The sequence below is a fragment of the Columba livia genome, chromosome Z (genome assembly GCF_036013475.1).
Source record: "Columba livia isolate bColLiv1 breed racing homer chromosome Z, bColLiv1.pat.W.v2, whole genome shotgun sequence".
Taxonomy (NCBI): domain Eukaryota; kingdom Metazoa; phylum Chordata; class Aves; order Columbiformes; family Columbidae; genus Columba; species Columba livia.
Window position 1 is genome coordinate 79,737,468 of NC_088642.1, and position 11,648 is coordinate 79,749,115.

Below are 11,648 nucleotides of genomic sequence, written 5' to 3' on the forward strand. Positions count from 1 at the left end.
CCAGAATTTTCAAAATTCAACCGATCTTTTGGGAATTAAGGTGAGGGATTATGATGCATGAGCACTGTTCCTATCAACCTTACCGCATGAACGTAAGGACTCAAATGGGGATAAACACAAGCGTATTGGTAGAAATAGCACAAAGGATTACAGTCTTCCTGACTAGGGAATAGTGACCACTATAAGTCAACCTTTTGGTGAAGGAAGGGATGAGCACACTGACTCAGTAATGAAGTCCAAAGAGTGGCCTCAGGACACAAAACAAGGGAGAAAGGAAGAAAGGAAAGAGTAGTATTCACAAAGGTATGCCTGCCCTAAAATCCACCAAGAGCAGAAAAGCAGATCCATTGCAAGAAAAAATAAACTACCAAAAAGTCCTTCAAGTAATAGTCCATACAAAGCAAAGTTGGAGGTTTTCAAGCCTGGAATATAATCATGAAGAAGGATGATATCATTCAAGATGGGCAATGATGATGAGATACAGTAAGAAACAAACTGGGCTGTACAATAAACACATTAACAGCTCCAAAATCTAAAAGGGATCTTAAAAAGATGAAGAAAAAAGTCTAAAATTAGAGCACAGCCATGTTTGGTTTAATCAGAAAGACCTGCAACTAGCAGAAGGCATAGAAATTCAAGGAAAAATACTAGGAAACAACAGAAGCAAGTAAAAAAGGTAAAGGAAAACACAGATGAACTGTATGGAGAAAGAAATAAAAAAATAAGAACACTGAAAAATGCTGAGGACCTTTTTAGCTGCTGTCACCACAAGAAGAGTTATTATTAAAATCTTTAATTAAAAAAATAGAATAAGGAAAACAAAGATTAAGGGATATGTGGATAGATTAAATGTATTCAGATCAAAGGATCCAGTGATATTTATCTTCATAAAATTTCTGAATTATTGATGATTATACATGAGAAGGCATGAGGAATGAAGGAGAGCCTAGAGGATTAAAAAAGGTCATAGATACTATTTGGCTTCAAAATGTGGCTAAAAAGAGGACAAGCTGTCGTAACTTTAATACCCAGAGATATATATGAACAAATTGCTAACCAAGCAATATGTAAACTATTCGGGGATTAGAACATGGATTTGCCCATAGCACACAATATCAAACCAATCTCATTTATTTATTTGAAAAGGTCATGTAATCTATTATAAAATGAATGCCTCAGCTGTAATGTAATTTGAATTGTCTTGGGGTCCCACATGAGATTTAAGGCCAGAGAGTATGATGTAAAATAAAACTGTTTTGAATGCACAGATAACGTAGTTGAAAATGTTATTAAAAAAAAAAAAAAAATTGTTGTAAAAGTTAGCAGTTAAACTTCGGAAAATTCCTCACAATTTAGGTAAATGCAAAGTGCTTGGGAAGTTGTAAAAAGTGCCAATAAAGTTATTTTCTTAATATACTAATGATTTTTTTTTTTAATTATTGAATGTACTTTTAACTTCAAATTTGTTTTGCATCTTAGCTTGTTTTTATCTCTACACACTTATATAATCCTTTCAGAGTTGGTCTTAGAAAAAGTGTTACTATTCTGTATTTTCTCTTTCCGACGTTCACGAAAGTGATCTTGATGCAGCCAGGATATCTATTCAATGTGCATCTTAATTTGCAGTTGTACAGAGTAATTTTGCAGTTCTGCATATTCCCAGTAACTTTCATCTCATCTGAAATATAGTATTTTCACTATTTTCTTGTGAGATTTGTCCTACTAATTTCTTGGTTGTATTGAATTCCATTTTTCTAAAACCTATAACCTATATTTTCCTATAATCACAAACACCTTCCCTGAGAATAAATATATGCATATATTTCATAATCACTTTGACACAAATCACCTTCAGTCTTCCACATTCTCAGTCAACTGCATTCTCCTATGCAGATTGTGCTCAATTACATTCCTGACCACCTGAAATACAAAGTCGTCTCCATCTAGATGCATTGCCTAACATATTTGAGGGTTGGGCTTTTGTTTTGTTTTGGTTTGGTTTAGTTTGTTTGTTTGTTTGTTTGTTGTTGTTTTGTTTTGTTTGGTTTGGTTTGGTTTGGTTTGGTTTGGTTTGGTTTGGTTTGGTTTGGTTTGGTTTGGTTTGGTTTGGTTTGGTTTGGTTTGGTTTGGTTTTTTTCCAGTATATAGTTGATAACCTAGTAACTTCCCAGATACATCCATTATTACTAATCTTGTTCTTGGACACTTCCACAAGTTGCTGAAGTAGTTCATACATATTTTTCTTCCTAGGCAGCAATCCCTACATCACATTTTTCCTCTTCTTTTCTATCATGCCCTTCATGGCAAGGGATTCATAAAAATTCGTGTCTCTTCTCTTTCAGACTAGATAGAAATTATGTCTACAAGTAATTCAGTGCAACAGGAGCAGATCTAAGGAACAAAACAGCTGATCTGGGGATTGAGCATTTATACTACACATACACACTTTGGAAATTTTACATTGGACTTCCTCTAATGTAATCTTATAATCTGAAATCTCATTAGTAGCTAGGAAGCATTAGATGTTGTTGAAGTCTATCTTCTGCAGTGGTTAAACATTTTCCTTGTGAGCACAGCACCCATAACATGTTAACCATGGATGATCAACAAAACCACTCTGTAAGTACACTCTTGATCCAAAATAGGTGTTGGAACAACCCATACAGACTTATTGCTTCATTTTGTTTTCTTCTCTTTTCTATTACTAAACCATGGTTCAAGGCCCATGTTTCCACAACACTGATTGTGGCATGGCATTCATTCTGCACAAAGCTCTTTGTTCTTTTTCTTTGTTCCACTGTTTCGGACATTTCTGTATTAATTAAGCTACTTGATGTCTACATCTTTTCTCATAAATATGTTTCCTTGTTGATAAGTATATATTTAACTTTGAGGATAAACAGTGCAGTCTCTAAAGAAACATTTCTTCTTAAAAAATCTCCAAAAGGACATGCGGCAACAACATCAATGTCCTTCCTACTTGGAAACATTTTTTTAATATACCAAAATAGTACTTTACAACAAATTTCAATTCTTCTTTTCTTTCCTTTTTTAGCCCTGCATTGTACTTAGCAGTTAACAGACAGGAATTAAAAACCTGTACTATTTGGACCATTACTAATGCTCGTGTCAGCTTGATGATGGACCTCAGATCTGAAGAAAGCTACACTTAGGAACATAATGCTTTAAGTTTCTATTCTAATATTTACTTTGAATATTGACATCAGTAGGACCCCAAAGACACTGTGTATAAAGAACTGCTTATGAATAGATATTTTCTTCCCAATTATTTTACTCTGCTTTAACAGCATCAGAGTGGATTTGAGCAGGAACTTTCATTTACAATGGCTCAAAACATCTAAAAAGATCCACGTATCTTGGTGATTTATTTTGTCTCCGATGTGTGAACTATTTTCAATGACAAGAAGTCAGACTTCATCATGTAAATATGGAATAAAAGCAATGATGGTGTGAAGATGTTGGTAATAGCAATATTTAAACAGCAACTAGTAGTTCAACTGTCAGCTCGTGTCAGATGGAAAATGTGTAATAGCCTTTCCTATGTAAATTGTCTTTTTGTTCTGTGATTATGAGCAGATTTTTGAGGGCACCAGTCTCACATTTGCTTCCATTAGTCTTGCCAAAATTTTAATTTCAATATAAACTTTCTCTTCCCATTATGCCACTGATGTTATTCTCCACAAAAAAAAAAAAAAATTGACAACACAACCACCAGATTTCCCCCACTTACCCATGTCATGCTTTTAGTACAAATTAACAGGCCAAAATTTCTCAATCTGCTAACTTAATCAAACTCACATCTCGTATTTATTTGTTTAGCTAGTGGTGGAGTCTTTCCCCTAGACACAGATAAGTGTTGGCTGCACTGCCATAATTTTCAAGGACTCAGTAACAAATTATTTTCTTGCCTGACTGAGAACATGGACAGTGCCACTATCGTTCCTGCTCATGGTGAAAATTATACTTGTCAGTAATAAAGTCCTGGAATTACAGGATGTATTAGACATGGAAAAAAATGGGTGGCTGAGGAATTTATTTTTAGACTGATTTTAATTGATTTGGAGTATCCTCCAACACTGAAGAGGCAAAATAACTCTGATATCGGTAAAACTGAAGGAATACTTTTTTCGTGTTTCATAAAGTCAAATTTTCTTATTTTCTTCGCTGTGCCAAAAAAATCCCCAAAAGTAAAAAGTACTGATACCTGCTCATATTGTACATTGTCATGTAAAAAGCTTTTATTTTTACAGTGAATGTTGGATTTTTCCACAGACATTCCAGCTATTTATGTACCAGTTTCTATCCACCAGGGAGTAAAACCATCGATTTAATTTAATGATAATTTTTAAGGGTTTCCTTACTTCTGAAAGAGTTCAAAAGGACAACTAAAAAGCAATACAAAAGTGGAGAAGGAGCAGATGGCATATCATCTTGGCCGAAAGATGACCAAATGCCTGTTAATCTGAAAGAAGAAATTTAATTTGTACTTGAAAAGTAAAGACAGTTGCACAAATCTGAAGGGAAGGCCTATTTACATCTTAGCAGTCACTGGCATTGTTAAGAACATGCTGTTAGCAAAGAACTACCATAACTGAATTCCTACAGTTTCCCTAAACATTGTGTGTACTGACTGCAGAAGACGGCTAGAAGACAGGGCAGACTTTCTTCTCCCTCCTCTCTACAGAATTTTCTTACAATAGTAGACATCGCAGCAGTAAGTTGACTTCAATTTTATTTTTGAAATCAAAGTCACTTATAGCAACTGATAGCTGCCCTTTGACAGGACAAGGGGTGATAGTTTAAAATTAAAGGAAGGGACATTCAGGCTAGACAAGAGGAAGAAATTTTCTACAATGAGGGTGGTAAAATACTGAATCATGTTTCCCAGAGAGGTGTTGGATGCCCCATCCCTGGAGACATCCCAGGCCAGGCTGGACGGGGCTCTGAGCAACCTGAGCTGGTGAAGATGTCCCTGCTCATGGCAGGGGTGGCACTGGGTGAAACTGGAAGGTCCCTTCCAACCCAAACTGTTCTGTGAGTCTACAATTCTATAAACGTTCATGGATGAAAAGAAATTCTGTCTCTTTACAGATAAATGGAGTTTTCAAACTGAAATGAATTATATGGTGAAATATATTGTTATTGGATAATATTTTCTTTAAGAAAATATTTAAAGTCACACAGCAAATAGTTCTGTTATCCTGACTTGCATGGCTCCTACAAATAAGGACTGGAGGATTCTTAAATAGCAGCTAAAGTTAAAAATGACAGTAAGTGAAAACTGCACATGGCACAGCAGCTGCAATTAGTGTTGATATGTAACTGATATAATGATACAATGTTATTCGCAGGCATTTTTTAATGTAATTAATATTTCAAATAGGTGTGAACAAAACACATGAAGATATTAATGTGTTATTCTCTTTACAAAAGTCTTGCACTAACATTAAATGCTGAATGTTCCAACAATGTAAATACAGACCACCTTTCTCTTGGCTATCACCATCTTATTATAAGTATCCAGCTCACAGACTTTTCCCATCTTTGTTATGTCAGCAGCAAAAAATGGCCCACAGACTCCAGGGCACTATAGGGTTAATAACCATATCACCATAAATACAGAATAATCCCAAGTACATTTCATAAGCAGGACAACAGTGTTTTGAAAGCCCTTTTTACTTGCTTCTTGCAAATTTTCCCTAAATAGCACTTGTGCATGGAATGTCTCTGCACAACCACAACAAAGCCTGGTCTAAGATGTTTAATTAGCTCTAAAAATAACCATTGTGAAGAATATAAAAGGAAAATATCCATTTCATGCAGGTGCACACAAACCCACAAGCAAGTTGGAGTTCACTGGAGAATGATGGAAAGAGCAACCTGGAAAACAAACATTAAGAAAGTAAACACGTGTAAGGAGCTTATGGTTTTGTCTCCTCTTTGTGAAGGAAATACATTGCTTAGCTGTGGGAATTGATAACAACAAAACAATCCTTCAGATTGTTTTTCAGGTGGTTATGCCACGTAATTAAGGGAACCAATTTTTCAGGGTTTGATGACTGCTGTAACAGCAGTAGATTGTTGTTGCCAGCTGGATTAGGAATTTATTTATATTAATGAAGTGACAAAAATCCAAAAAGGCAGAGTAATGGAGGAGAAGACAGTTATGGTACGGGAAATAAATATGCTTGTCCAAGCTGCATTTAGATGCTTTGAGTTATACATGGAAATGAATACTGACATTCAATTTCTCCCTTTTATATTGCCTTTATTTCAATCTTACCAAGTTTGTAAAATTTCCTTGAAATTCACCTCTCTCACATCAGCAGGGGCTATTCTTACTAAGGAATATATTCTTCTGGACAATACACAGCATTAGATTCCCAGCTCACAGAGATAAATTAAAGAAATAACCCAGTCTGTGGTACAGAGCAAGGAGAGGAGAAGGGACAAAGGAACAGCACAATGTTCATAAATTAGTATGGGGCTTCTTTAACAATAAGTGAAAGCTTCTCAGACCAGACCTAGCCCTTTTTATGCAAAGAGACGGTGGAAGGTAAATCTGTTGAGTATTAAATAGAAGTGATCACAGGGAAACAATCGAAGATGCTGGAAATTAAAGCAGTACTCTTCCTCCCTCCCTCATCTCTCCCACACCTGGAGAAGTGCTACAGCTTGTGGTCCTAGGACAGGTAGCCAGACTGGGAACATCTCTGGAGAATGAAAGAAACGAAAAACATATCTATTATTATCTTGACTAAGTAGATCTTAAAAGGGGAGCTACTTTGTTAATCTCTGAGAGACTACTGTCCTCCAAGAAATAAAATTGTGAGCAGTTTGCTTTTGCTATGGGACATGGAAAAAGTTCCAATCATGCACAGAAATTCCTTTCCAGGACAGATACTAATATCCTGACAGTTGTTTTGATCTTGAGGTAAGGCTTGTAATGTTAACAGAAGGGGCTGAGAATTGCTATAATATTTCCAGGTTCTGTAAACAGGACTTGTTGAACTAAGATCGGTTTGCTTCTGCTTTGCTCAAAACAAATTTTCATTGCCTATGCAGATGTCAATCAAGCTTCATGAAAGCTGTAACTTGAAAATCTCACCTCTGTTGCTTATAAAGATCTCAACTTCAGAAATACACTACATTTTCTATGAAACTCTGTTTCAGCTAACAGTTTAAATCGTCCAACAAAAGTGTCCATAGAAATTAGGTGAGTTTAAATATAACATTAAATTACATCCATCCTAAATATTATGGGGTCTTACAAAAACACAACACTGATAAATATATGTTAAATTCTCCTCAAGCAAATTACTTAAGCTTTTCTACTTGAAAACTTGAACATTACAGCAAAATTGAAGTTTTATTATACCTTATTTTATACATGGGAGCTTTCCAACTACCTCTAGAGGATACTACTTTGCAGGATATTTAAATTCTTCAGGAAACATTGGCAGAATGCTGTCATTTCTCTGCTGTTAGTTCTGTTTGCAAAAGTTATTACCTTAATTTATTTCTTACTGATGTTAAATTTAAAGTTTTGAGTAAATTTGATTCTACTTACCATGAATGTTTAGAGGAGGTTAGTTTTAGAGAATAAGCATTTTTAAATGTATATGCAGCAGGTGATTATTTTTGGAGACAGTCTGTAAAGAATCCTGTATAAATTAGCAAGTGTTTCCATGCTACTTGTGGAGTTTCTTACTATGTTCTTTGTAATAACAGTTCAGATAAGACATTCTGTTCACTAGAAATAAATATTTCTGTTCTAATTTTTAGAGTGCTACATAATGACAGCTCTAAATTAAGCTTATAAAGTTTTGTACATCATATTTCCAAATAAATTTTCAACACTTGAAGGACATAAGGAAAAAGATTATTTACTGCAACTATTTTAGGGCTTTAGGTTATATCTAACATAATGGAGAGAAAGCTTAAGGTTTTCAGGACTTCATTTCTTCTACAACTTGTATGTTCAGATTCTAACACAAAGACAACCTGAAGATAATTCACTACATCTTTCCCCTTTGTTCTCTTGTGTTGGTGGAGAGACAAGAATCAATGGCTGAATTTGAAGGGAGGAGGATGACAGCTATGGAATAGGAACTCTCTTATTTCTATATGCCCACTGTCAGAGAATCCTTGACACAATCAATTTTTCAGGAACAGGTTGCTAAATTGCTTTCAGGCTGACAAAATGCAACCAATAAATCTTAAAGTATATTTTATAAGGACCTTATTTTTTGAACCACACTGAAGAGCTGAGAAATAAAAATATCACTCCAGAAGAGAAAGTTTGCTGTCCTTATTAAAGTACATGTATCAGGATTAAGTTGAACATGGAACATTTAAGAGGGAGACTTAGACAAGTATTGTCAGAGACAAATTTTATTTTATTCCCATATTTTTTAAAGATCCATCTTCTGGAGTACTGTTACCAACAACAAACTTTGTCAGTTTGTTTTATTACAGAATCACAGAATCACAGAATGTTCGGGATTGGAAGGGACCGCGAAAGCTCATCCAGTCCAATCCCCCCGCCAGAGCAGGAACACCCAGATGAGGCTACACAGGAAGGTGTCCAGGCAGGTTGGAATGTCTGCAGAGAAGGAGACTCCACAACCCCCCTGGGCAGCCTGGGCCAGTGTTCTGTTACCCTTACTGAGAAGAGGTTTATTCTCAAATTTAAGTGGAACCTCCTGTGTTCCAGTTTGAACCCACCGCCCCTTGTCCTATCATTAATTGTAACTGAGAAGAGCCTGGCTCCATCCTCCTGACACTCACCCTTTATATATCTGTAAACCTTAATGAGGTCACCCCTCAGTCTCCTCTTCTCCAAGCTCCAGAGCCCTAGCTCCCTCAGCCTTTCCTCACACGGGAGATGTTCCACTCCCTTCAGCATCTTGGTGGCTGCGCTGGACTCTCTCCGGCAGTTCCCTGTCCTGCTGGAACTGAGGGGCCACAACTGGACACAATATTCCAGGTGTGGTCTCCCCAGGGCAGAGCAGAGGGGCAGGAGAACCTCTCTGACCTACTGACCACCCCCCTTCCAATCCACCCCAGATACCATTGGCCTTCCGGGCCACAAGGGCACAGTGCTGGCTCATGGTCATCCTGCAGTCCCCAGGACCCCCAGGTCCCTTTCCCTTATGCTGCTCTCTAATAGGTCATTCCCCAGCTTATACTGGAACCTGGGGTTGTTCCTGCCCAGATACAAGACTCTACACTTTCCCTTGTTATATTTCATTAGATTTTTCCCTGCCCAGCTCTCCATCCTGTCCAGGTCTCGCTGGATGGTGGCACAACCTTCTGGCGTATCAGCAACCCCTTTGCCTAATTAATCTGAATCTCCTCTCTTAAAATACTATATATATATATATATATATGTATATATATACACAAACAAAAACAAAAAAAAATACAACACGCCTGCTATTATGACATCTGGAATACACTTCAGGTAAAAACATAAGCAAAGCTTAACCATTTCAATTCATATTTGCCATGTGAAGCACCAGGCCTATACACAATTTGACAAAGGACTGTGGAAACTCTAAATTGTAATGAAGGGTGGCAAACAAGAAGCAAATCATCTAACATTGCATGAGAGCAGCGTAGGCAGATGGAGTGAAAGAGTCTTAGGGAGGTTGTGTAGATCACCCACTTCCCCGTGGGTATTACTCATCGTTGACCGCAAGCCTAGTGTGTACTTAAAAAACTTTGCGGCTGAAACCTAAACAACCTTCCTAATCTATCTGCAGCAATTTTTTTGCAGATTTTTCAGAATATTTGAATTAAACTCTCCTTCTCCAATTCAGACTTAACAGTTCTTGTCTTACTTGCCAGAAACATGAAACCCTAACCACTTTTTTCACCTGCTTTTGAGATATATGGAATTCATTATGTCTCACCTCTGGCTTTCCTCAAAAATAATTTTCCAGGAGTCTAATTATTTCCTTTGTCCCCTTCCAGACTTTCAATAGTTGGTTTCACCTCTTTCCTGAAGGCAGCACCCAAAATTGGAAATATATTCCAGGTAAGGTCTTCACAGTTATTAGTGCAATATACAGATTCATTTATGTGATTTATACACAAATTCAGAAAAGTTATGTTTATAGTCCCCTGTCCTACAACTCACTGCACAAGCAACATTTTGTGTTTCACTTCCAGCAAAGATTCATCTGCACAGAGTCAGTAGTGACTAAATATCCTCATCTTTCTCACTGTTTCTTTCTTCACATTTTACTTACTTTAACTTTTTAATTAGAAATTAGCCTTTCTGATTATATACCACGAATGTCTGTCTTTCAGGTTTTTATGTGTGTAGAAGAACATTACAAAGATTTAAGATTTCACATTGTGTTTACACAGCACATGTATTTTCAACCATTTGAAAGGAAGTTTCATTTACTTAAAAGAAAGTGGAAAGGATACATTTCTAAAATAAAAAAGTTTGGCTTGTGATATTTGTACTTCTAATGGGAAGGAAGATCTGTGGTTACTTATCTGAATTGTGGGTGTATAACTGTACCATTTCAGTTTGCAGCTATGGTTTAATTACTTGATGAAATAACATAAACACATATATTTTTTATATAACTGAGAATACCTGCAAGGTAAATTAAAAAGCCACTGTGAGATTTCTTTTTTTTTGGGAGGGGAAGGAGGATCAAACCCTAAACTTAGCAGATCCTACTCAGACTTCATCTGTTTATAGGAAATTCATCATTCAAAAGGTCATTATAACATCATTCAAAAGGTCATTACTACATAAATTCTAGGAACCACCCAATATATTTGTTATCTTTGCATTTATTCTGTTTGTCACCTAAAGTATAGCATTTTTCACTGTGCGTCTAGATTATGTCTGAGTCAGACTGAGGGTCGGAAAAGAGGGAAAATCTATTGTATTGGCTGCAGCATGAAAACAAAAAGCTGGAATTTATTAGAAAAGCTGGTTTTGTTAAAAGCAACATTCATATTTGTATGTATTTCATGTTAGATCTGAGACTTGTATTCACCAGTCTTTGTCCTTGACCAGTCCATGAAAAAAGAGCTTACTGATAATTTTCACCTCAGTTGACAGTGTTTCTGGCCCTCAGTGCATCTGTAATGTGGCTGTGACCCACCACAAGATTTGGAGACAAAGCCTCCTTTCCATAAAATTCATCAGAATACTTCTGCCTGAAGGATAAATGAGAGGTAAGAGGACATCATTAAAGCAATATATTAATTTTTAACCAGCCTTCTTTATAGCAAGTTTTCTTCCAAGTACAATTCTAATGAATATATGGATTTCTTGAGTACCCTGGCATACAAACTTACTGTGTAGTAAAGAGGCCTTCCTCATTCAATCACAGACTTGTTGTTGGCTCTCTTCATTAAGGCAAGACAATACCTTTTACTTACATAGCAGGGTCCTCATCCATACTCGAAACCTTTGTTGATCACAGTCCTGTCCACCTGCCCATGCCATCTGCCATGCCTCTCTCAATGCTTTCTGACTTGTAGTGCCATTCTCTTCTTGTTAGATTAACCCCTCAGAATTTATTCCACTTTTGCTATCTCTTCATATTAACTTCCTTTTCATAATAAACTTTCCATATTTCCCAATAAATTTT